This window comes from Dasypus novemcinctus, chromosome 3, assembly GCF_030445035.2.
Source record: "Dasypus novemcinctus isolate mDasNov1 chromosome 3, mDasNov1.1.hap2, whole genome shotgun sequence".
NCBI lineage: Eukaryota > Metazoa > Chordata > Mammalia > Cingulata > Dasypodidae > Dasypus > Dasypus novemcinctus.
In genome coordinates, this window is record NC_080675.1 from 141,170,847 (window position 1) to 141,198,194 (window position 27,348).

At 46.9% G+C, this 27,348-nt stretch overlaps 1 pseudogene; it reads right to left on the bottom strand.

Annotated features, from left to right (window-relative positions):
- Window positions 1-8,512: 8,512 nt before the first annotated feature.
- LOC101440962 (leukocyte surface antigen CD47 pseudogene) lies at window positions 8,513-9,185 on the bottom strand (annotated as a pseudogene).
- Window positions 9,186-27,348: the final 18,163 nt, after the last annotated feature.

Below are 27,348 nucleotides of genomic sequence, written 5' to 3' on the forward strand. Positions count from 1 at the left end.
CAGTCTGAGCCCCTCCCCCAGAAGATCTCAAGGGCCAGATAGATAAATGAATAGGCACTGGGGGTCATGGTGTGACAAGTGCTGTGACAGCCTTTGGAAAGGGCCCCTAATAGTGGCTGGTGGGGTCAGGGAGGGCTTCCTGGAAGGGGCGGCACCTGACTGGGCAGAGCGGGCTGAACGCGCAAGGCCTGACTTGCAGCTGGCATGTGTGGGGATGGCCGTACCTGCGGTCTCAGTGTTGGTGCGCTGGTTGTGAACAGCTGATGCCCCTGCTTCCCTCCTTGGCCACCCGGCCCCTCCTCCAGGCCCCTGGACCTGCCCACAACCCAGAAACCACAAAGATGCTAACTGGCCCAACAGGGCCATCCAGGACCCTGCTCCAGTCCAGGGGGTGGTGCCCCTCCTGACTAGTTGGTGCTCGAGCTATAGAGGTGGGTGAACCTTGTGACCGCAGAGGCACACGGAGGTGCCCAAGGCCGGCTGATGTCCCATGCTCTGATCTTGGGTCCGCCCTCGGGCCGTGCCAGGACAGGGGAGCAGGGGCTAGGAGCTGGAGTCAGGGCTGGTCCGACAGGCATGCCGCTGGACACGTCTCCCCTTCCACATGGACTTCCTGGGGAATGACCAGGGACCTCTAGGCAGTTCCTGTTCCCAGCAGCTCACAGTGGCCAGGCCCAGGGAGACAAAATGTCCCTGAACCCGGTGGGGCAGGGAACAATGTAGGGTGGGCTGAGGAGGGCCACAGGAAGTGTGGCAGGGCCAGCCGGGGAGCGGGGCATGGGGCTGGGGGTGACTCAGGGACTTGTGACTTGATAAGGTAAGATGACTCCAAAGAAAAGTGGCCAGAGTCCTGGGATGGCCGAAATGGCCAACAGGACAGGGTTTCTGGCACCTGTTCAGAGACATTAGTTCATGAGCTCTCACACGTCTGCACAGCAAAGGAAACTTAAAAAGTCCTCAAACCAAACACAGTGTAGTCAGTGACCCTGTCAGGTAGGTACTATGATCCCAGTTTCACAGAAGAAGAGCCTGGGCTCAGAGAGGTGAGATGACTTGTCTGAGGCCACACAGTAATGCAGTAGAGGCAGGATAAGCACCCCCCCAAGGCCAGCCTGACTCCAGCACCTGCATGCCAAGCCAAGTTGCCGGCAGTGCTGCACCCCCTCCACTGCCCCCGGTAACCACAAGCCTCTTACTCAGTTTTACTTTTTTACTTTTTTATTTTTTTTAAGACTTATTTTTTATTTATTTTTCTCCCCTTCCCTCCCCGACTGCTTTCTGTGTCCATTCGCTGTGTGTTCTTTTGTGTCTGCTTGTATTCTTGCCAGTGGCACTGGGAATCCATGTCTCTGTTTTGTTGCATCATCTTGCTGCATCAGCTCTTCATATCAGTGGCATCAGTGGCATCAGTGCAGTGCCACTCCTGGGCAGGCTGCACTTTCTTTTGCGCTGGGTGACTCTCCTTACGGGGCGCACTCCTTGCGTGTGGGGCTCCTGTACGTGGACACCCCTGTGTGGCACAGCACTCCTTGCACGCATCAGCACTGTGCATGGGCCAGCTCACCACACAGGCCAGGAGGCCCTGGGTTTGAACCCTGGACCTCCCATACGGTAGGTGGATGCTCTAGCAGTTGAGCCAAATCTACTTCCCCTTACTTGGTTTTTAAACCCTTGCCCACAAAGCCAGCATACCCAGCTAATGACTCATTGCCTTCCCCCTCAGAAAAAAAAAAAAAAAGACCCCCAACAAATAGGGTTCTTTATGCCATCAGAACTTATAACTTAAGAAAATGTTTGAAACTGGGGGAAAAAACCTATATTGGCTGCAAATAAAATTAATAATCACAGTAAGAATCATATTCACTGTAGGATCTGTGGCTTTAATATGCCTGACTAGAGTGGGATGGGACCTCTAAAATAAGAGTGCCCAGGACTGAGGAGAGGCTTAAAGCAGGCCTGCCAACCACCCGTCCTCCCCATGGCGTGAGAACCAGGGCTTTGTGATGAACCATGAGACCTTGGGTCAGTCACTTCACCTTTCTGAGCCTCAATTTCTTGATCAGCAAAATGGACCATGATAGCCGCCTCGTTCTCAGTTGATGGGAGGGTTAAATATTCTAATGTGTGTCGGGAGGCTGGCCCCACAGTCAGGACTCAGCTATTGTTCTTGTCTCCCCAGGCCACCCTGCCCAGTGTCAGGAAGTCCTTTTTGGCTGGAAACTTCTGAGGATGAAAGAATGTTGGAGAGAGAAGGTCCTTAGAGATAAGCCAGGCCGGCCTCTCACGTGGGAGGCTGATTTCAGGCTGTCGCCGTCAGCTCTACGCACGCTGGCTCTGGGCCTGCACTTGGCCCTCCCAGCTTCCCCGTCCAGCCAACGGCTTTGATGAGGCAACAATGCACAGCCCCCTCTCCTCTGTGCCGGGGCTGGGAGCAGAACCCAGTCAGATTGGTCTCTGTGTTTCTTTCATTTCTTAAAGACAGCTATATTGAGTTACGGTCCACATACAATAAACTGCACATATTTAAAGTGTACAGTGGGATGAGTTTTGACGTGTGTTTACATTCATGAAACCATCACCACAATCAAGAAAATAAACATGTCCGTCACCCCCCAAAAGTTGTAATCCGTCCCTGCCCCTCTTTCCTGAAACATTCCCCCCTCCTCACTCACTGCCCTCAGTCCCCCTCCCTCTCCCTCCTCCCCCCTCATTTCTCCCCCCGACCTCCTGCCCTCCATCCCTGGGCAACCACTAGTCTGCTTTTGGTTACTGTACATTAGTTTGCATTTTAAAGAATTTTATATAAATGGAATTACACAGTATGTATTCTTGCATGTAAGACTTCATTCAGCCCAGTTATTTTGATATTCATTCATATTGGGTATGTATTGACAGTTCATTCCTCTTTGCTGTTGAGTTATTCCACCATATGTATGGATATCCCAAAATTTGTTGATCCATTCACTGGCTGATGGAAATTTGAAAGGTTTCCAGTTTTTGGTTATTCCAAAAAAAGTGGCTATGAACATTTAGGTACAAGTCTTTGTATGAACATACACTTTCATTCTTCTTGGGTAAATACCCAAAAATGGAAGTCTGGGTCATAGAGTAGAAGTATGTTTAACTTTTTAAAGAAACTGCCAAACTGTTTTTCAAAATGGTTATGCCATTTGCAGCAGTTTGATGTGGTTATGAATTCCAAAAATAGATATTGGATTATGTTTCTAAGCTGGTCTGTACCTGGGCATGATTAAGTTATGATTAGGGCTTTGATTGGGCCATGTCATTCGGGCGTTGAGTCCTACCCTTTGGTGGGTGGGAACTCACAGATAGAAGGCATGGCAAAGGACAGAGTTGAGGGTTTTTGATGTTGGAGTTTTGATGTTGGAGTTTGATGCTGAAGCCTTAGGCTGGAGCCCCAGGAAGTGAGCACACAGAAGAAAGAGAAGCCAGCCCCAGGAAGAGAGGAACCCTGAGCACAAGAAGAAGCAAGCCCTGGGAAGAGAGGAACCCTGAATCCAGAAAGAAGCAAGACCCTGGAAGGGAGGAACCCAGGAAGCCGGAACCCTCACTGATGTCAGCAGCCATCTTGCTCCAACACGTGAAAATAGATTTTAATGAGGGAAGTAACCTATGCTTTATGGCCTGGTATCTGTGAGCTCCTACTCCCAAATAAATACCCTTTATAAAGGCCATCAGATGTCTGGTATTTTGTTGCATCAGCACCCCTTTGACTGACTAATACACCATTTTTGTTTCCATCAACTATCTAAGAGAATCCAGTTGCTCTGCATCCTTGCCAACACTTGGTCTGATCTGTCTTTTTTTTTTTTAAAGGAGGTACCAGGGAATGAACCCAGGACCTCATACATAGGAAACAGGCACTCTACCACTGAGCTACATCCACTCCCCAATGAGAGCTGTTTTGTTTGTTTATTTGTTTTTAGGAGGTACTGGGGATCAAAACTAGTACCTTATACATGGGAAGCAGGTGCTCAACCACTTGAGCTACCTCTGATCCCTTGATCAGTCTTTTTGATTTTAGACATTCTAATATCATATTGTGTGTTTTCTTTTAACTTTTTATTTTGAAATAATTTTAAACTTACAGGACAGTTGCAAAACTGCCCCCATACAGAGAACTCCAACTTACCACCCCACTCCCACCAGACACCTAGACCCACCAATTTTTAACATTTTGCCACTTTTGCTGTATCAAAAATGTTTGATATGGTTATGAATTCCAAAAATAGTTGCATACATCTTACTCCATGAATACATATACTTCCATGTCCTTCCTATGAACAAGGATATTTACTTATGTAATCATCTTAAATGTTATCAAGTTCAAGAAATTTAGCATTGATATAAAGCTTACAGTCTATATTACAATTTTCCCTTATGTTTCCATAATATCCCTTTGAGCCTTTTTTCTTCCATTCTTAGATCTCATTCAGTATTGTGCATTGCATTTCACTGTCATTATCTCTTTCTCCTTCTTTCTTCTCTCTCCCTCCCTCCCTTCTTTCCTTCCTTCCAGAAACATATACACAATACAAATCTTTCCATCCCAACCCTTCCAAGCATACCATTTAGTGGGATTAATCACATTTAATATTTTGCAGTACCCTCATCACCATCCATTACTAGAACTTTCCCTTCATCCCAAATAGAAATTCTTAACTCATTTTCCATGAACTCTCCTTTGCCCCTGTCCTACATGCCTAGTAACCTGTACTCTACTTTCTGTCCCTATGAGTTTGCGTATTCTGTTATTTTCTTTGTGGTTATCATGGGGCTTAAGTTTAACATCCTAAGTCTATATTAATCTTCTTTGCTTTAATACCAATTTAACTTCAATACACATACACTATGTTTCTATATCCCTCTGTCCCCCCATCATTATATAAGTCTTGTCACAAACTAAAAATTGCATATAAATTATGCATCCAAAACCATTGGTTTCTCTCTTAGTTGTATTTTAATTTACATTTCCCTAATTACTAATCATATTGAGCAACTTTTCATCTGCTCATTTGCCACTTGTATATCTTCTTCAGTAAAGTATCTTTTCAAATCTTTTGCCTGCTTATTGGGTTGTTTGTTTTCTTATTACTGAGTTTTGCATGTTTTATATATCCTGGATACAAATTCTTTATCAAATAATTAATTTGAAAATATTTTCTCTATTAACAGTGTTGGTGAGGTCCATTTTATCATTTTTCCCCCTTTTATTTAGTGTGATTTTTTTATGTATATCTAAGAAATATTTCCCTAACCCAAGGTCATAAAGATTTTCTACTATGGAAAGTGGACTTGGCCCAGTGGTTAGGGTGTCTGTCTACCACATGGGAGGTCCATGGTTCAAACCCTGGGCCTCCTTGAGTCATGTGGAGCTGGACCACGCGCAGTGCTGATGCGCGCAAGCAGTGCCGTGGCACGCAGGGCTGTCCCTGCGTAGGAGAGCCCCATGCGCAAGGAGTGCGCCCCATAAGGAGAGCTGCCCAGCGCGAAAGAAAGTTCAGCCTGCCCAGGAATGGTGCCACACACACGGAGAGCTGACAGAGCAAGATGACGCAACAAAGAGACACAGATTCCCATGCTGCTGAGAACAACAGAAGCAGACAAAGAAGAACACGTAGCAAATAGACACAGATAACGGGGGGGGGGGGGGGAGGGGGAGGAAGCGGGGGGATAAATAAATAAATGTAAAAAACAAAAGATTTTCTACTACGTTTTGTCTTAAAGTTTTTTGTTTTTGTTCCCCGCCCCCGCCGCCACTTGCAGCTTTTTGCATGCTTTCTGGTCTCTGTCCATTTGCTGTGTGTTCTTCTGTGTCTGTATTTATTTTTATTTATTCTCCCCTTTGCAGCTTGCTTGCTGTCTGCTCTGTGTCCATTCGCTGCATGCTCTTCTGCGTTTTTGCTTGTCTCCCTTTTTGTTGTGTCATCTTGCCGAGTTGGAACTCTGAGGTGCCTGTGGGCCGGGCAGCACTCCACGGTGCTGGAGTGCTGGGCAGCACTCTGTGGTGCCTGGGCGAGCCTGCTTTTCACAAGGAGGCCCCAGGACATGAACCCAGGGCCTCTCATATGGTAGAGGGGAGCCCAACTGATGAGCCATAGCTGCTTCCCTGTCCTAAAGTTTTACAGTATTAGATTTTGCATTTAGGTGTATGACCCATTTTGAGTTATTTTTTATATGAGATGTGAGCTCTGTTTGGTAGTTTGAGGCTTTTATGGACTCAGGAAATCATGCCCCTAGGGCTGATCCCTTCCTGTGGGTGTAAAGCTAGTGGAGGTGGGAGCTTCTTTTGATTAGTTTACTCCAGTAGGGTCTGATGCAGGGTGTGTCTCAATCCTCTTACTGGTCCTTTATAAGCAGGATGAATACAGAGAAAGACACAGAGAAAAAGCCACAGGAGCAGAGATAAAACCGTCAGATCAAGTTGCTGAAATCAATGGAAACTGGAAGAGAGGAAGCAGAAGCTAAAGCAACGAAACTGAATAGAGAAGGGAGAGACCAGCATGTGCTGGTCCTTAGGGAGAAACATCACCTGATGATGCCTTGATTTAGACAGTGTCTTGGCCTCTGAACTGTAAGAATGCAACCTAATAAACTGCCTTGGTAAAAGGCAACCCAATTTTGGTATATTGCTCTTGGCAGCTTTTAGCAAACGAAAACACTCTGGATCAAAGTTCATTTTTTGCACGTGGATATTTAATTGTCCCAACACCATTTGTTGAAAAGACTACCCTTTCCCCATTGAATTACCTTGGAACCCTTGTCAAACATCAATTAAACATTTATATGTATGTCTATTTCTGGACTCTTTATTCTGGTTCATTGATCTATTTGTCTATTTTGGGGGGAATGCCACACTGTCTTTGATTACTGTAGCTTTATTATAAGCCTTGAAGGCATATAGCTTAAGTCTTCCAAACTTGTTTTCTTTTACAAAATTGTTTTGGTTATTTTAGTTCATTTGTATTTCTATATGGATTTTAGAATCAGCTTGTCAGTTTCAACAAAAATGAATTTGTATGGCTATGAGTCTCCAAAAAGAGCCAGGAGGTTATCAGAGGGGTTGTCCTTATGCACACCTCAGCAGAGTTCCAGAGACAGATAAAAGTAGATGCAACCCCAGGTATTGGTTCTTCTGAGGGCTGCAGAGACCCACAGGTTCTATGGTCATGGCAGATGGAGTTCAGTGCCATGTCAATTGGCCCTACTTTGAAGTTTGTGTTTCTGTGTGATGGAGCTGGACTCAGATGTGATCTTTGTCCACAAGCCTTTCCTGTTACTTTTACCAGAACTGTAGTTGGTGCTGGCATTTAATGTACACCCAGGGGACCTGAATCTCTGGACTGACCATGTAATAGCCAGGCCCTGGGCCTCAACAGACTTGCAGCTCCTACACTCTGGTTTATTGGACTTACCCCACTCAGCTAACATGGAGGTGAAGAAGGTCAACCACCGCACCAGGGAGCCAAGAGTGCCTATAACTGAAAGCAGGAGAATTGCATCCAGCATCCATGTGGAATCTAAGCCCCCTCTTGACATAGATGTGGAGGGGACAGCCATTCCAAGATCTACAGGATGGAGGAATGGAGTATGGATTAGAGTGGACTTACTGATATTCTATTCATGAACTATTGTGATTAGTAATCAAAGAAAATGTGGCATTGGTGTGGAGAAAGTGGCCATGGTGGCTGCTGGGGGTAGGGAGTGGGAGGAAGAGATGTGATGTGGGGGCGTTTTCAGGACTTGGAGTTGTCCTGGGTGGTGTTACAGGGACAGTTACCAGACATTGTATGTCCTCCCATGGCCCACTGGGTGGACTGTGGGAGAGTGTGGGCTATAGTGTGGACCACTGACCATGAGGTGCAGCGGTGCTCAGAGATGTATTCACCAAATGCAAGGAATGTCTCATGATGATGGAGGAGGTTGTTGTTATGGGGGTAGGAGTGGGTTGAGGGGGTGTGGGGTATATGGGGACATCATATTTTTTGAATGTAACATTAAAAAAATTAATAAAGACAAAAAAATTCTCAAAAAGAAAATGCTGGTATTTCAGTAGGATTGCACTAAATCTATGTATCAATTTGGACATAATTGACATCTCAACAATTTGAGTCTTCTGATACATGAATATGTCTCTCCTTTTATTTATTTACATATTCTTTTCTTTTTTTAATACTCTTTTTTTCTTTTTTCTACATATTCTTTAATTTCCTCTCAGAAGGGTTTTGGAGTTTATACTACACAAAGCTTGCATGTCTCTTTTTTTTTTTCAGTTGAGCACACAAAACAGGTCGTGATCTTTTATTAAATAAATTACAGCTGCTTTGAATAAAAACTTAACTTGTAACAATCATTTAAGGGCCAGTGATTTATTTTCTCCCATAGATGAAAACTAGTTAAATTTCTTGTTTTCTTTTCCCCAACAGTGAATCATTAAGATCATGATGTTGAAATATAAGTGCATTCCTTTCACGTCCTACTACTTCCCAAATCAGAGTCCATCTTGATCATTCATCATTCTTTTTGATTCTTTAAATGCCTCAAGGTGTTTCTCTACAGCTTTCCTAGGAGGGTGTATAATCTGATTGGAAGTCACAAATTTCATATAAACTAGTCCAAGTAATTCTGCTAGAGTTATGATATTTAAACCTGAACTCAGACTAGTGCCCCTCCCTGATACACAGAGGCTTAGGCCACCTACAGTAAGTACCAAACCCAGCACCTGAAGAAGCAACATGACAATGGCAAAGGAGAACATCCCAAAAGCTGTCATGAATGCAAAGTACTAGAAGCAGTATCACAGTAGGGATTACAATCAAACCAAGACTAGAAGCAGTCCTTGAGCATTCACCTGGGAAGCAAAGAATGGTTCCAACAGTGACGACTACGGTGAGTACTAGTTCAGCAACAATTAGAAGAAAAGTTTTCCTGTTCCTATGAGTGGATTTATATTTAAGTGTCACATTACCATACTGTCCCCAGGATAGAAGTATAGTCAAAATTGGGAAACTAACAATGAGCATATTTTCTTTTGGAGAAAGCTGTAAAACAATATGATATTTTAGTCCTACGATTATTTTGCCTTTTCTGCTTAGTTCTGTTGCTTCACAAGTGTAGTTCCCAAAGACGGCACCACTCTTTCTGAAACTCAGAGGCAATTCCATACAATACTTCTGTCAATTTCTGCACTTTTTATTTATTTTTATTTTTTATTTTTAATAATTCCTTTCTCTCCCCTTCCCCTCTTCCCCAGTTGTCTGCTCTCTGTGTTCATTCACTGTGTGTTCTTCTGTATCTGCTTGTATCCTTGTCAGAAGCACCAGGAATCTGTGTCTCTTTTTGTTGCATCATCTAGCTGCGTCAGCTCTCTGTGTGTGCAGCGTCACTCTTGGGCAGGCTGCACTTTCTTCGCATGGGGTGGCTCTCCTTACAGAGGCGCACTCCTTGCACGTGGGGATCCTCTACGCGGGGGACACCCCTCGTGGTATGGCACTCCTTGCATGCGGCAGCACTGCGCATGGGTCAGCTCACCACATGGGTCAGGAGGCCTCGGGGTTGAACCCTGGACCTCTCATGTGGTTGGTAGATGCTCTATCAGGTGAGCCAAATCTGCTTCCTGAATTTCTGCACTTTTAAAATTACTGCTGGCAACGGACATTTGCAGAACTCAATCAAAGGTGAAAGTGTCTTTTCCTTTAAATTTTCACTTACTTTGTGTGTGAATATACTTATATATATACACACACATATATACATACATATACATATATAGTGGCAGTTTGAGAGTATTTATAAATTCCAAAAAGAGGGATTATTTTTGGTCTGTTCCTCTGGGTGTGATATCCTTTGATTGTATTAGATTCGGCTGCGATGTCTTTGATTAAATCATGTTATGATTTGACCATGTCAGTAGGGTGTAACTCAGTTTGAGTCTCCACCTCCTTGGTGGGCTATGTAAATGGACATTCACTTAAGAAGACACACAGGAGAAGATACACAGAAGAAGCGAGAACTTGGTCGTTTCGGTTCTGCCAAGTGACAGAAAGGAGAAGGCTCAAACAGCTAAGGCCCCAGGGACAGCTGAGCCCTTCACCTGATAGTTTGCAGTTGAAGAGACCAGAGCCCTGAGCAGCTGAAAAGGCCTGGAAAGAAACGAGCCCTCCAGCCTACAGCTGAGATCGGAAGATGCTGGACCCACAGAACCTTAGGAGGAAGAGGAAGGCTGAGCCCTTGCAGAGATCGGCAGCCATCTTGCTTCAACACGTGGCAACAGAGTTTGGTGAGAAAATACTGCTTATGGTACCTTGAGCTGGACAGTTTAGGGCCTTGTATCTGTAAGCTTTTATCCCAAATAAGTACTCTTTATAAAAGCCAACAGATTTCTGGTACTTGGCATCAGCACCCCTTTGGCTGACTAATACACGCACACACATACATACATATAAATATGCATCTTTAATGTTTTTTGACTCCACATTATTATTAATGCAGGGGAGGACAACAGCTTCATTGCAGAAGGTGACTTCTGCAAATCTAGTTGCTTTAAACGTTAGCTGGGCTGAACCGCAGCACAGTAAGCCCAGCAGCAGCATTGCCATCAGAGGCTGCATCTCTGAACCTGTGGCGGGGTCTCCCCATGCCCGGCCCACTACCACAGGTGTCTGGAGCAGCCACTGCCACTGTCAAAAACAAGACTGGCTGCTGAATTTTTGCATATCTTTTGTCAGGTTTATCTGTGTTTAATATTTCTGATGCTTTTACAAATAGTATTGCTTTTATTTTAAATTTCAATTTTTAGTTATCGACATTTCACTTTCAGCTGAAGTAACAGGAACTAGATTTCTCCTGCTGACTGAGAAAGAGAAAAAAGCTAACAAAATATAGGAAGCAATGACTCTTAAGACATTGGCTATCAGGCAATGGAGGACAGTGATCCCTGAGTGATGGGAAACATATGATGTAAGCTGTGATTGCTCCAGCTTTCTTCCTTGAGCACATTTCCAGGCCCCAGGGCTTTGGTTGTTTCAGGCTTCTCTTTTCTGTCACATGGCAGGACCGAAATGAACCCAGGGAGAGCCCAGCAGTGGCCTTGCATTGAGGAGATGGAAGTGGGAACCGAGAGAAGTCACAGTGGATAGAATTCACAGGGAGGAGTGCTGAAGAGGAAGGAACTTCACAGAGAGAGAACATCAGAAATCTGTAAAGAGTCTCCTCAAGAATTCAGATGAGTACTGAACAGCACCTGCATGTGAGAAAACAGGCTAGGAAAAAACAACCCCTCAAAATTAGAAGGAACAGTGCCTGGAACTCTCACAGGGCTCAGATTAGCACCTGTTCCCAATGACCAGCGTGGAAACCATCGTAGCTCATGGGTCATAGGCTAGAGCACTATGGAAGGGCTCATCTCAGTAGTGGAAAGACTTAACCTCAGACTAAATGCTACTCTAGTCCAGCCAAATGAAGCTTATAATCAAGACCTGAAAGAATCAGAATTGTTTCCTTATAACTTAACCATGTCCTAGAACAAATCTCAAGAATAAGTTTAGGAATACCCAACAGGTAAAATTTACAATGCCTAGCATCTGATAAAAATCACCAGGTGTGCAAAGAAAAAGGAAAATACAATGCATAATAAAAAGAGGGTCATTAATATACAATGATGAGACAGGACATTAACCAGTCATAATTGTATTCTCTAAGTTTAAGATGCTAGAGGAAAGACTGGACATGTTAAATAAAGCCATAAAAATATTTAAAAGGCCCAAATCAAACTTCTAGAGAATAAGTCCACAATGCCTGAGATGGATAATGGCAGGTTTGGCAATGAGGAAGAAAAGAGCATTGAACCAGAAGACATAGTAAATGAAATACAGCAAGAAAAAGGAATTAAGAAAAATGAACAGAGCATCATTGAATTGTGGGACAACTTCAAGAAGCCAAATATATGTTTAATTGGAGTCCCTGAAGGAAAGAAGAGAGAGAGGGTGGGATAGATAAAAGGTATAAAGAAATAATGGCTGAAATTTTTCCAAACTTGATGAAAACTATAAATCTGCAGATCCAAGAAACTCAACAAACTCCAAGCAAAAGAAACATGAAGATAACTACACCAAAGCACACCATAATCAAATTGCATAACACCAGTGATTGAGAAAACTTTAGAAGCAGTCAGAGAATACAGACACATTACATATAAAGAAACAAAACTAAGGATGACAGCAGGTCTCCCATTAATGACAATACAAGATAGAAGATAGTGGAGCCACATCTTTAATACATTGAAGGGGAAAAACTAGAAACCTTTACCAAGTGAAAATATCTTTTAAGCCTGCCCTGCTGTGGCTATGGGAGACTATGGGAGGGTCAACCAACCATCCTACCCCCTCATGGCCAGTCATCTTCCACACTCGTTGGTTCCTCAGCTGTTCATAAGCCTGCCATGGCTCCCCAGCAAGTCTCACCTCTCTCTGGCATGGTTTTCAAGAATCTTTGATTCCAGCTGCTTCTCTCTCCTCCAACCTGATTTACCTGCCTCTCACTGCACCATCTGCTCTGGTCAGTCTCAGCCTCTCACCTTTCCCTAGAACTGCTTGTCATCCTACTTTTCTCATCTGGTCTCTTCCTTTCACAGGAGATCCTACAGCCCCAGAAAGGAGTGTGACTAGCCACACAGTGGATTAGAGGGCAAGATGGGTGCTACAGTTTTGTAGGACTCTGTGCACCGTGGCTTGTAGTTTCCTGGGCTGGTCATTTTAGTCAATGTTGCTTGTATCACAATGTGACTTGAGTTGAGGGAAGGGGGAAGAGGCAAGGAGTGAGGAAGGGTGGAATCCACTAACTGACTTCTGTGAAGACATGGGTGCCTGGGCCCTTTTAATGCTAAGCACACTGTTCTTCATGAGAAACCATTTGTGAGGCTGGGACACAGAGGGAGTAGTTACAGTCCACCTGCTTTTGCAGGTGTCCACCCATTCCTACCCTGGGAGAGCTGAGGATCCTCATCTGATGAGAGGATATAGTTCGGTCCCCCACTTCATGCTCGGGAGCAATGGCAAAGCCCACCGCACTGGCCTGAGGAGGAGCAAGATTTAGAAAGAGGAGGTAGAGACCTCAGGAAAAATACATTTAATCCCTAGGAAATCAAACACCCTTGGGTGCTTAGTCCTGGACAGAAGCGTGCAGACTCAGAGCTCTCAGGAGGGAGGCATCACCAAGACCTGGAACATTCTGGGAAGGAGGTGAGAAACTTGAAGTTTTGGTCACAAGAGATTTAGATGAAAGGACATTCAAGGCAAAGGGAACAAGCATTAACGGAAACAAGCTGGATGTGCTTTAGGGGAGATTAGTTGTTTAATTGTCTAGGAGAGTCTCATGGGGGATAATTGTCCTGGGGAATAGAGTGTAAGCAGAGCTAGGTCGAAAGGCTTTGCATGGCAGGAGAAGGACTTGGGCTTGATTCCATGGCACTAGGGAGCCGTGAATGGATCTGAGCATAACAGAGGTGGGAGATGTGTTTTAGGCCAGAGTCAAGGAAATTAGATTAGAGCAGAGGTTCTCAAACTTGAGCTTGCAAACACCAATGTCCATGGCAGTGTTAGTCACAATAGCCAAAAGGTGGAAGCAATCCAAGTGTCCATTAACAAGTGAATGGATAAACAAAATGTGATATATACATACAATGGAATATTACTCAGTCTGAAAAAAGAATGAGGCTCTGATGAATGCCATTACATGGAAGAATCTTGAAGACATCACACTGAATGGATTAAGCCAGGTAGAGAGGGACAGCGTGTGATTTCACTTACATGAAATAGCTAGGATATGCAAACTCATAGAGGCCAACAGTAGAGAACAGGTGGATTGGAATGTGGAATTTATGCATAGTGGGTAAAAGAGTTTCTGTTTGGGGTGATGGGAAAGTTCTGGAAATGGATGATAGTGAGGGTAGCACAAACTGTGAATGTGAATAAAAAATAATTCCACTGAATGGCATGCTTGGGAGTGGTTGAGATGGAAATGTTTGTGTTGTATATGTTTCCACACCTGGACTGGATCTAAGAATGGAGGAGAAAAAAAACCAGAATATAGATTGTAAGTTTTATATCAAAGTTAAAGTTCTTGAACTTGAGAACTGTATTTAAGGTGGTTACATAATTGAATAACCGTGTTCTTAAGAAAGGTACACTGAAGTATTAAGTATTCAAGAAGCGTGATATATACAACCTACTCTCAAATGTTTAGAAGATAGATATATAAATGGACAGACAGACATAATAATATAGCAAATGTGGCGAATGTTAAGAGTTGGTGAATCTGGGTATCTGAGGTAAGTATGTCAGAGCTCTCTGTAAGGGTTTTGTATTAAACAGTATGGTAATATAAAAAGTAAAATGTAAAAAAAAAAAAAAAATTAAAGCGAAAACGAAAACGTTAGGGCCTGTTAAACCACATTGCTGGTCCTGAATTCGAGTTCCTAGGGTAGGGCCCGAATTTCGCAGTTCTGACAAGTTCCCAGAGCAATAATCTATTGCTTGTCTGGTGGAACACAGATAGGGGGCGGGATGTAGCGCACTTCCCGCAGCCTCCGAAAGGCACCAGCAGTGGGAAAACCCCAACCTCCGTGTTTCATACAAGAAAAAAGAAGCCGGGAGGCGAAGGCCACAGAGTGGGGTTTTTCCGGTTGCGCCCAGAATCTTGGGTCCCGGTTGCCGTGGCAAGGGGCGCTCTGCGCAGGAAAGTTACTCCGGCTCCACGGGGCCTTTTGGCCCACCCTACCCAGGCCCTTGCGAGGCCATTTTTAGTTGGAAAAGAGGTCCCATATAGCCAGGCCTCCCTGAGCGGGCGAGGGCCAGCGAGGACCAGCGGGCAAAAAGGCGACTGCGGCCACCGAGGCCACGGAGCCTCTACCCCGGGCCGGCCCCGCCCCCGCCGCGGCCCCGCCCCGCCCCCGCCGCGGCCCCGCCCCGCCCCCGCCGCGGCCCCGCCCCGCCCCCGCCGCGGCCCCGCCCCTCGTGGCCCGCGGCCCCGCCTCGCCCGGGCCCCGCCCCTCGTGGCCCGGCCCCTGCCCTCCAGCGGGTTCCCGGGCGCTGGCTCCGCCTGCCCGCGAAGGAGTAACCTCAGTCCCTGCCCTCCGAGGGTGGCCGCCAGCCTGGCTCCGCTGGTCTGGCTGAGTCAGGCCCCGGCTGCCGGCAGAGTGACCCGGGAAGCAGGGAGTGGAGACGGGCGAGAAGGGGCAAGGGAGGGAGGGTTGCGGCCAGGCTGGGGAAGGAGCGCTGGAGCGGAAGCCGGAATTATCAGGAACGGCTGTGTGATCTTAAGGGAGTTCGCTGAACCTCTCAGAGCTGCATCTATTAAACGAAGACTTACGTTGGCCAGGTTTGCACCAGGTGCTAGGGCTGTGACCGTGACCTGGACCCTCCTGGCAGCACAGCGCCTAGCAGTGTGGTTGGTCTGCACGCAGGGTTGGATCCCAGCTCTCCTTCCTAAAACTGGGTGACCTCGGGCAAGACACTCAGCTTCTCTGTGCTTCATCATCCTCATCTGCGGTTTGGGGGTAAAACACCCACCTAAATGGGTTGTGTTGAGAATTAAATGAATTTATACTTGCCAAGTCCTAGGAATGGTGCCTGGTACATAAGCTTTGATGTTAGCTATTATCTTTGCACTCTTTGAGCTTATATTCACTGACTTCATCTTCCTTTCTTAAGATTTTTCTTCATTATGCACTATTTCAGACGTATTAAAAGGAACATAATATAAAATAAACACCGTGTAGCTGTCACTTTGTTTACGAACTAAAGCAGCAGAGCAGATGTAGCTCAAGTGGCTGAGCGCCTGCTTCCCATGTATGAGGTCCTGCATTCCATCTCCAGTACCTCCTAAAAACAAAACAAAACAAAACAAACAAAAAACCTAAGTCTCATTGGAGAGTGGATGTAGCTCAGTGGTTGAGTGACTGCTTCCCATGTAGGAGGTCCTAGGTTCAATCCCTGATAGTCCTTAAAAAAGAAAAAAAAAAAAACTAAACGAAAACATCACAAATATGTTCTCTCCGCTTGGCTTTAGTCAGGCCCTGATATCCTGTGCCCTTAAAACTTCTGGAATCTCCTGGCTCCAGCCCAACCTCTGCACTGCTGCAAGGGATCTTGATCAAACACAGACTGGAGTCCACCATAACCCTGCCTGAAAACCTCCACCCAGAAGATAAGGTTCAAACACACCCTTTGACATCCAGGTGCTTCACATCTGACCCCACTTGGCCCTTCCTGTTTGATCTCTGCCACCCAAGACCAAACTCTCCCTCAACATTTCTTAAGCATTCCCTGTTGTTTGCGTAAGTTGGCCCCTCTGCTTAGGGTCCACTCTCCTCCACTCTGTGCAGGAGCACCGTCCCCCTGGGGAGGTAGTAGTGTGTGGGTGAGCATGCATCTCCTTTCCTAAGCTGCAAGCTCCGGCCGTCCAGCCCAAGGCTAACTCATCTCCAGCTGCTCCCGGCAAAGGGCAGGGGTGCGCTACCCTACACAGTGGCAGCTGCCTGTGTTTGGGGCACCGTGTGGAGGTGTGGTAGTGGGTGGTCATCTACAGGGACTCAAACCTCATTCTTTCCTAGGGGAGCTTCAGTTGTAAAACTCCTGGGGAAGAATATAGGGGTCGTTAAATGGGGTCTTTATTTTAAAGCATCTCTAGAAAGGCCTGATTTCCTCTACATTTCCCTGCTCCCCTCTCCCAAGCCCCCTTCTCCTTCCCCTTTTCCCCCACCTCTGTCTCCTCTCTCTGAGCATGGGGGTTCCTCATGATGAATGAATCTGCCCCGGGGACTAAGATGTGGGAAACACAGTGGCCACACCATAGATTCAGGATGCTTGTGATTTGGATGCAGAGCCTGGCAGCCTGGGCTGTAGGAGCAACGAGGTGCTTCCAGAGTGGAGGCTCCTGACTTGTTTTCATCCGGGCAGACTTATTTGCAAAGCAAAATTTCTTTCCAGAGAGAGGGGAGCCAAAGTCTCTATTTAAGTGAAGTGGAAATAAGGTGGAAGCTCACTCAGACTCTGGGGAGAAAGTTGGGTGCCTGGGGGAGAGGGGAAAGGGGGTGATTGCTTCTATGGACATGGTGAATTTTGTCCTATGTTCACAACTGACCTGTTTTTTTAAAAAACCGACAAAGTCTGATGGATGGTAATCAGAAGAGCTGGGTATTGCAAATACCAATTATCAGCCAACTCACCTTGGTCTCTCTGAGCCTCACACTTATAGCTACCCGGTTCTCAAGCTGAAAGAATAGGCACAGGAAGACCTTTGGGAAGGAGATGGGTCTGGGCTCACATCATTATTTTTCACTCTTACTTCACCTCGGTAGCCAATACCAGTGGCCCTCTCTATCGCGTGGGGCATGTGAGGGAGTGTGCCTGTGGGGGGGTCTGCACATGCCTAGCATGTCCAGGTAGATGTGAGGATGACGTTGGCCGTAACAGGTGCCCAGCCGAAGGAGCACCGGGTGCAGCAGAAGAGGAGGCCAAGTCCTTCTAACACACTTGAACTCTGATAAGGGCCAAAAATAAAAGGATGGGAGACGTGGGTGCACAGACGAGGGAGCATGATTTCAGCCAGGTGGCTTTGCGCGGGCTCTGCCTGGCACGCTCTGCCCTCAGGACCACAAGGCCTGCTCCCTTGCTCCTCCAACTCTTTGAGCAAATGTCACCTTCTCAGGGAAGTCTTCCTGACCACCCCATTCAAACTAGCAACTACCTCACGCTCCCATACCATCCCTGCTTCATTATTATCCAAAGCACTTACTTCTAATGATAGTAAATTTACCTACAATAAAACCAACGTAAAATGCTATCTGTCTCACTTATTTATTTGTTTTTTTGGCTATTTTCCTCATTAGAATGAAAGCTGCATGAGAGCAGGGACCATGTCTATTTTGTTTACTACTGTGTCACCAGTGCCTAGAACAGTTGCTGGCATGTACTAGGTGCTCAGTAAGTGTTTGCGGATGTGATGATGATGGGGTGGGTGTTTGGGTGCACAGGGCAGCAAGGCCATGGCCATGCCAGGAGGGGAGACTGGGGGTCCATGGCTGCAGCAGTGGACTGAAGGGTCATCCCATGAGGTAGGATCAGATGGGGGAACAGGAACACTCCAGAGGGGACAGGGAGGAAGATGTGGCCTGGAGAAAGCCCGAGACATTTTGGGGGCCCTCTGTATGACCCAAAGTGCTCGGCTGAAGGTCTGGTGTCCCGCAGACATGTTTGGAGGTTGAGCCCTGCTGGTTTGTGGGGGAAGGTGATGGTAGTGGATGCAATAGCGAGACCCCAAAGGACACCCAGAGGTCCCTTGGCTAGGAGACAGTCCCAGGAAGGGCGTTTAGAAGGGAGGAGGCCCTGGAAGTCTCTGCCATGGTGGCTGGATTGTAGACCCATTGAGGGCGGAGATGTTTCACTGAGCATTGGAGAACAAAGAGCAAGGCCGAGTACCCAGGAATAAGACTGGGCAGGTGCTGAGGCCTGGCAGGGAAGGGCCTGGAAGGAGTCGGCTCAGATTCTTGGGGCCCCAGGGAGCACAGGATCTGGAGCTGAGGGTAGCAGGCGGCCAAGGAAGGAAGGAAGGAAGTATCCAGGAAGAATTCCCCCCGGGGCCTTTATCACTGTGAGCTGCCTGAAGGGAAGGAGGAGACCTGCCCTCTAAGCCTTCTTGTGCTGGAGAAGGGCGAGCAGAGCCATCATTTCACTTTGCTGGTTTATTCATTTACTCACTCAATTTAAGCACCACAGGGCTCGGTCCTGGACTCTGGCCCCATGTAAGGGAGAGGTGCCCCAGGACAGGTGTGACGACTCCAAGGTAGCTGCGGTTGTGCCCAGCTGGGAGATGAGGGAGGTCTTCCAGAAGAAGAGGCAGCGGAGCTGGGCCCCGGATGATGGTCAGGAATCTGGAAGTCAGGACGAGAGGAGACTCGACTCAGGAGCTCTGGGTCAGGAGCTTCTAACATTTACATTTCATTTAATTCACCCAGCAACTTGGAGGTAGCCAAGAGGAGGTGATTTATTCTATAGGTAAGGAAATAAGGATCCCGTTCTCCAAGAGGAGAGGTGCCCAGCCCAAGGTCACCAGCCTGGAAGCAGCGAGTCAGGACTGGAACTCAGGACTGTCAGACTCCTGGCCAAGTGCTTGTCCTGCAGCTTCAAGCTGCCCCTGGGTATTTGAGGCTTCCCTTCATTGCTGCTTCCCAGGGCACGTGGAGAGGCTGTCACCCAGTCCTCGCCACCGTGGCGACCTGCCCCTTCCCTGTCCCCAGAGAGGCTCTAGGACATGGACCAGTCCATGTCTCCTTCTCGGTGGTCGCTCCAGGGCGGGCCGTGACCAGGACGGAAAGGGATGCGTTGGACTTTGAGGCCGAGGGCTGGGTGCTGGTGCCAGCTCTGCCGTGTCCTGACTTTGCAGCTTTGGGCAAAGCATTTCACCTCTCTGGACCTTTCAAGTTCCTTCTCTAACAAATGCTGTTCACTCCAGTATTCCCCGCCTCCAGGAAGTTGAGAACCTGAGGACGTAATGGCCTTCCCAGATGAAAGTTAGCCGTCATTATTTCTAAGAAACTGGAGGTTATCCCTTCCACAAGATGATGGCAAAGACGAGTATTCTGGTGCTCCCACTACAAGCTGCCTTTCAGGGAGCTCTCCCCAGGCCTGGTGCTAAGTGCTTTACATGCACTAACTCGTTTAATGGAGCATGGACTTGAAAAAAATTGGAGGGAACGTTATCATCAATATGTCAAAATGATGATAAAAGTACTTGTGTATAAGTCTCCGAGCAATTGGAGGACTTTGCAGACGGCAGGCCTTGGCACAATGCAGGGCCTTTGCTTCCTTCGTCTGGGTGGCTAAAGTACTCAGACCACGGGTGGACATTTCCGATTCCGATTCTGACTCTGGGGCAGCTCAGCTGCGGTCCCAGGAGGACAGCCAACAAGAGGCTGGAGCGACTTATCGCTGTACAATGATTCCTCGGCAGGCAGACTGTCTCCACTGCCACTGAGCAGAGCTGATAAAGAGGACAGACCCTTGAGTTTACTGTGGCAGAGTCTGGGGAGAGTGGGGCCTCCCCGGGGCGGCCCAGTCTCCTCTGGGAACAGACTGTCTGTTTAGGGAGATAGCATCGCATTCCTGCAGCCACAGCCACCCTGGGATGGATGGATAGGGGGGTTAGAGGGAAGAGGGGAGGGTGAAGTATGACAGCTGCAGCCTGCCTGGTGGCCTCCACCGCCTCTGTCCCACAGGGGCCACCACGGAGGAGGCCTACAGAGGGTCCTCCAGGCGTCTGTAGTTTCAGGGCCTGGTGGTTAAAGCATTTCGTAAAGGTCATTAATAGCCAACCTGGGCTTCTCACTCTACAGTTTACAAGGCATTTTCTCAACATTTATCTTTTTGATCTTCCAGAAAACCCTTTGCTTTATCTGGATATGAATTGAAGGGAGCTGCCCAGAGCAAGGTAAGCCAAGGCCAATGACCTAGCCAGACAATGGGGCTAGAGTCCTGAGTGGCCTTCAGCTGACCAGGTCAACCTACACTCAATACTTCGAGATGGCTTACCATATGGCAGTGACTGTTACAAGCACTTTAATCTTCACAAAAGTCCCTATGAGGTAGTTGCTATCATTATATCCATTTTACAGATGGGAAAATTGAGGCAGACACAAGTTAGGTAACTTGCCCAAGGTCCCACAGGCAGATAATGGGAGGGCTAAGATTTGAACCCAGGCAGGACACCTCCAGAATCTCTGATTTAACCTCTGTGCTACACTGCCGACTTAAAGTTAGCCACTGATAATATGTTGTTTCTCCCTGATTACAAAACCAATGGGCATTTGCAGCTACATGAGGCACCGTGGCTTAAGGAAAGAACTGGTTTAGAATCGGGCCTATGTTCAACCACCAGCACTGATGTTAACGAACCCTGAACCCTGTGGCTGAAACTCACCCCTCTGAGCCTCAGTTTCCTCATCTAGAAAGTGGAAATAATACCTGCCTTAGGGGAGTAGGTGTGGGAGATGTTGTGTGTGAAGCGCCTGGTACATTGTCATTAATAGCCAACATGGGCTTATGACTCTACACTCTAGAGTCTTTAAAGAATTACTACTATTACTTTGATGGATGAGTTGGGGAGGGGGCCTGTCCAAAATTGAGAAGTCAGAAGACAGTCTGTTAAAAGAGAGGTCCAGTCACTCAGCTGGGGGACACAGAGGCAGGTGACTTCCGGATGAAGGGATCCAGGCAGCTTTCCTGGTGGCAGCATGAGCAAGTGGTTAGGACTCTGGCTTCAGAGTTGGGTGGACTTGAGCTCAAACTCCAACATCCTGCATTTACTTGCTGGGTGCTCTTGAGTTACTTCTTTTAGTCCATAAAATGAGGACTTTCACAGAAACTTCCTCATTGAGCTGTGCAGGATGAGGGGGGTGGAGGGCAGTCAGACTATGCAAGCCTGTCCCCCCCAAATGTCCATGTCCTAATCTCTAGCACCTGTGAAGATGCTATTTTACACGGAAAAAGGGAATTAAGGGTACAGCTGGAATTAAGGTTGCTAAATAGCTGACCTTGCCAGATTATCTGATTGGGCTGGATGTAATCACAAGGATCTGTAAAATTGTGGGGGGAGGGGGGCAGAAGGCAGCCAGGCTCAGAGTGGTACGATGTAAGAAAGACCCCTCAGTCATTGCTGGCTTTGAAGATGGAGGAAGGGGCCATGAGCCAAGGAATGCAAGCAGCCCCTGGAAGCCGGATAAGGCAAGCAAAGAGATCTGCCCTTGAGCCTCTTAAAGGCGCACAGCCCTGCTGATGCCCGATTTTAGCCCAGTGAGAATCGTTTTGAATAATCATTTCCGGCCTCCAGAACGATAAGATAATACATTTTTGTTGTTTTAAACCATTAAGTCTGTGGTAATTTGGTACAGCAGCCAAAGAAAACTAATCCAGGGTGTGTGAATTGATGCTTGAAGTCTCATAGGATGATAACAGGCAGAGGGAGGAGAGGCCCAGAGGCCCTGAGGCTGGGAAGCAAGACATTTTGGGGGGACAGTGGGAAGCCTGTGTGGATCTTTGTAAAAGTGAATGCAATTCTCCACCCCTGCTAACATCCACGCCCCTTCATAATGTAACGTGGCGGCTCTTCCCACCCACAGGAGAGCCCATTTCCCCATCCTTTGAATCTGGCCATGGCCTGTGACTTGCTTTGGCCACATGTATGTAAGTTCCAAGAGGCTTTGCACCCTTCTGCTTTCGCTCTCGCTGTTCTTAGAATCCTGCCAGCACCGTATGACCAAGCCTGGAGTGTCAGACAGCCTCTGAGATGGCTCCCTCCCTGCCTCCTGGAGTCCACACTGCTGTGCAATCCCCTCCCCTTGAGTGGCAGCCGGGTCGAGTGCCTCGCTTCTGATGGATAGAATATGGCAAAGAACATGGACTGGCAACTCTGATATGAGAGGACTGGAAGACAGAGTGACTTCCATCTGGCTTGATCTTCCTCACCTTCTCGTGGGCTCGCTCTGAGGGAAGCCAGCTGCCACGTTGTGAGCTGCCCCGTAAGAAGCCCACTTGGCAATGAACGGCTACCTCTGGTCAATAGCCAGCACAGGACCTGAGCCACCTTGGAAGTAGTGCTTCCCTCAGTTGAGCCTTGAGATACTTGCAGCCCCAGATGACACCTTGACTCTAGCCTTGTGAGAGGCCCTGAGCCAGAGGTGCCTAATTCCATGGGATTTGGATTCCCTGATCTACAGAAACTGTGAGAAAATAGATGTTGTTTTACGCTGCATGATTTGTTATGCAGCAATAGATAATGAATCCGCCAGGCTTGTCTGCCGGCTGATGAGTGGCATGTGGTCTGGTCCCTGGCTTCCAGCCAGCCATCGGGCATCAGTGAGTGAGGACCACCTAGGTCAGCCAGAGCCCAGGCAACCTGTCAGCTGATTGCAGACCCACGAGGGAGCCAAAGTGAACCCAGATGATCGTAGACTTGTTAGCAATAATGTATTAATAAGTTGTGGTTTTAAGCCATCGAGCTTTGAGGTGGTTTGTTACCCAGCAAAAGCTGGTTGATATGACCTGGAGAGGCAGAGGGTTTTGTAAGTGGCAGGAACCAAGGCTGGGAACCTGGGTAGGCACCTAAATACAGAGGGATTTGGTGCCAGGTTAAGGCACGTGGAGTTTCTTCGGTAGGCAATGGGAGGTTTGTGACCAGGAGAATATCACGATCAGAGCTGCGGCACGCATTGGTGGCAGGGGCACCATTTCAGAGGCTGCTGTCATGAGGCAGAGGAGTGATGACGGGGGCCTGAAGTTGGGTAGGGGTTGAGGGATGGGAGAGAGACAGTAGAGATGGACACAGTGGAACCTGTTCTGGATTGGGTTGGGGGGCAGGGCAGTGGGAGAGTGGATGTCCCGGGTTTTTTTGTTTTTTTAAAGATTTCTTTTTTTGTTTTTTTATTCCCCCCCACACCCCCCTCCCCCCGTTGTCTGCTCTCTGTGTCCCTTCCCTTTCTGTTCTTCTCTGTCTGCTTATATTCTCAATAGGTGGCTCCAGGAACCGATCTTGGGACCTTCTGGAGTGGGAGAGAGACAGTCATTCTCTTGTGCCACCTCAGCGCCCTTGTCTGCGGCATCCCTTCTTATCTCATCTCTGTGTCTCTTTGTGTTGCATCATCTTGGGGCACCAGATGTCTGCCCAGGCCAGCACTCCGCGTGGGCCAGCTTGCCGCACGGGACAGGTCACCTTCACCAGGAGGCCCTGGGCATCGAACCCTGGACCTTCCATGTGGTAGATGGGAGCCCAATTGCTTGAGCCACATCCGCTTCCCAAGTCCCGGGTTTTGATCCTCCTCTGGGGAGACCGAGGAGCTGGTGGTGCTGTTGCCAGAGATGGGGAAGTCACGATGCAGATGGGAGAAGGCGCGCTATTTGGGACACGCTGAGGCTTAAGTGCCAATGAGACCTTCTGGGAACACCCATGAGCCGGGACTCCAGGCTGGGGAGGGAGGCTTTATCCCCAGCGCAGTGCACGGGTTGGGCCTGGGGATGGTAGAGAATAGCACACCCAGACTGGGCAATTGAGAGAAACGGATAAAAGGCTGGTTTACAAGGTGTGGGAGGGGTTTGGAAAGAGCAGCAAGGAGCCAGGGGCTAAGTCTAAGGAGGCCAGGGGAGGGAGCAGGAACCGGAACCAGGAGAGGGTAGAGTACGGAGAGTGCTGCCCGACAGGAGCTGTGGCCTTTGGGAGGACACAGATGACCCATGCCCACCCAGGAGGGAGGGCACCAGGGGAATAAATGCCCTGCTCCTCTCTCCTCCTGTTCTGTGTGCTTCCTGGTATCCCCCATTGGCTGAGCCGAATGTGAAGTCAGAGAAGAGGGATCCTGTTGATGGGGCCCATACATGTAACCTCTCAGGAAGGGTAGAAGAGGGGAGGGGCAAGTGGAAGACACCTAGCCACCTACTAAATGAACTTTCTTCTGCCTAAGTCCCTTGGTAGGCATGTGACCCCATTCTGGTAAATAAGATTTGAGGAGAAATCTGCTAGGGAGTTTCTGGGGAAATGTTCTTCACTCTGAAGGAGACAGCAGGAAAGCTATTCTTCATTGTATCTTATGTGACAGCTGGAGGGTCGCAGCCATTTTGCAATCCTGAGGGTAGCCATTCCAAGGTAAAATTGACTCACTGAGGGTGGCAGATCAAAGAGGAGGAAAGAACTGGGTCCTATATGATTTTGTAGAGCTGCTCCAAAAGTCTGTCCTACCTCTGGATTTCTTTTTTCATGAAATAATAAAGGTTCTTATTGTTTGTACCACTTCAAAATTGTTTTCCAGTTACTTGCAACCCAAAGCTTCCTACATCTACACAGCTGCCATCTATTGTCGCCAAGCCCATCCTCCATCTCAGAGAGATCTGGAGATCATGCTCATAGAGATCGGCTCAAGCTATGGTCTTGAGCAAAAGCTCAGAAAGAAGAGGCCGGAGGACAATGCCACCGGGGAAGCCTGCCTTGGTAGGGTGGAAGGAGAAAGAGAAGCAATGGAAATAGAGATGCGGTACTTTCAAATCCCATTTGTCCAGAGTGGATTTGATCAGATTAGATATTCTGATATTTTGGGTCAACTGTTGAATTAGACATTCAATTTATCCCAAACATCTTTCCTTGATAAGAATCATCATTTTTCTTTAAAAATTTTTAACCCACTTCACACCCATTGCCAGCACTAACAGTTGGCTTTCGTTTAAGTCCATTTTCCTCAAAAAATACAATTTTTATCCTTCTATGAGAGATTTTGCAATAACCGGTAGAGAATGATGCATTCATGATGTTGGGATATGAATGCTGGGCAGTAGGTAAAGCTCACTCACCAGTTTTGATGCACAATGATTTAAATTCACACCTTAGCAGATGTATAAACTGCGTGATATGGACAGCTAGGGTTACCTGTCAATGGTTTAAAAACAGGTTTATTGAGGGATAATTTACATTAGTCAAGCATTTTTAAGGTATATAGTTCTGTGAGTTTGGACAATCGTATTCAATCACATAACTCACCAGCACAATCAAGACATGGGATATTTTTACCATCCCCAAAAGATTCCTCCCGCCCCTTTGTAATCAGTCCTCTCCCCCTCTCCCCAGAACGTGACGACCACAGATCTTTCTGTCCCTATAGTTTTGCCTTTTCCAGATTGTCATGTAAATGGAATTATTGGGAATGCAGTCTTTTGAATCTGGCTTCTTTCACTCAGCACAATGCATTTGAGATTCATCCATGTTGTTGCATGTATCAGCAGTTCAATCCTTTTATTGCTAAGTAGTATTTTGTTTGGATTTACCAGAGTTTGGTTATTTATTCAGCAATTGATGCTGTACTGTTTTTTTTTTTTCTCCCTTGCTATTATGAATGAAGCTGTTATAAGCATTTACATAAAGGTCTTTGGGCATATGTTTTAACTTCTTTTAGGTAAATATCTAGGAGTGGGATTGATCAGTTGTGTATAGTAAGTGTAAGTTGAACTTTGTAAGAAATTGCCAAACTGTTTTCCAAAGTGACTGTATCATTTTGCATTCCCTTCAGCAAAGAGTGAGGGTTCCAATTGTTGAGCATTTTTATTCATTTTTTTTATTTTGCCATTTAATAGCTGTGTAATGGTATCTCATTGCATTTTTAATTTGCGTTTCCTTAATGAGTACTGAGTTGAGCAGCTTTTCATATATTTAGCTGCTATTAGTATATCTTCTTAATATATCTATTCAAATATTTTGTCCATTTTTAATGTTTGAAGTTATTTATTTTCTCATAATTGAGTGCAAGAATACTTTATGTATTTATTCTGGATACTCCTTTTTCCAATATATGTTCTGCAAATATTTTCTCTCAGTCTGTGGCATGTCTTTTCATTCTCTTATAAGTGTCTTTTGAAAAAGAAAGTTTTCAATTTTGAAGTCTGATTTTTCATTTAATTTTCTTTTATGGTTTGTGTTTTTCGTGTTCAAATAAAGAAATTTCTGCCTAACCCAAAGTCACAATGATTTTCTTCTAGAAGTTTTATAGTTTTAGGTTCTACATTTAGGTTTATGATCCATTTCAAGCTAATTTTTACATATGGTGTGAGGTAGGATTCTTTTTTTTTTTTTCATGTGGATGTCCAATTGCTCTGCACTGTTGAAAAGAGTATTTTTCTATTACTGAATTACCTTAGACCCTTTGATGCAAATCAACTGACCATATCTGTGTGGGTCTATTTCTAGGCTCTTTACTCAGGAACTCTGTGTGTTTAATCTCCAAACCCTGATGACTCTTTGCCCTTGGCATCAGAAAGATGTCCTTGCACAGAAAGAAATTCTTCTGGGGCGGCGGACTTGGCCCAGTGGTTAGGTCTACCACATGGGAGGTCCGTGGTTCAAACCCCGGGCTTCCTTGACCTGCGTGGAGCTGGCCCATGCGCAGTGCTGATGCACGCAAGGAGTGCCCTGCCACGCAGGGGTGTCCCCCCGCATAGGGGTGTCCCCCCACGTAGGGGAGTCCCACGTGCAAGGAGTACGCCCCATAAGGAGAGCCGCCCAGCGCGAAACAAAGTGCAGCCTGCCCAGGAATGGCGCCGCACACATGGAGAGCTGACACAACAAGATGACGCAATAAAAAGAAACAGATTCCTGAGCCGCTGACAACAGAATGGACAAAGAAGACGCAGCAAATAGACACAGAGAACAGACAACTGGGGTGGGGGGAAAAGGGGAGAGAAATAAATAAATAAATCTTTTAAAAAAAAAAAAAAGAAAGAAATTCTTCTATAGTGTGGTGGT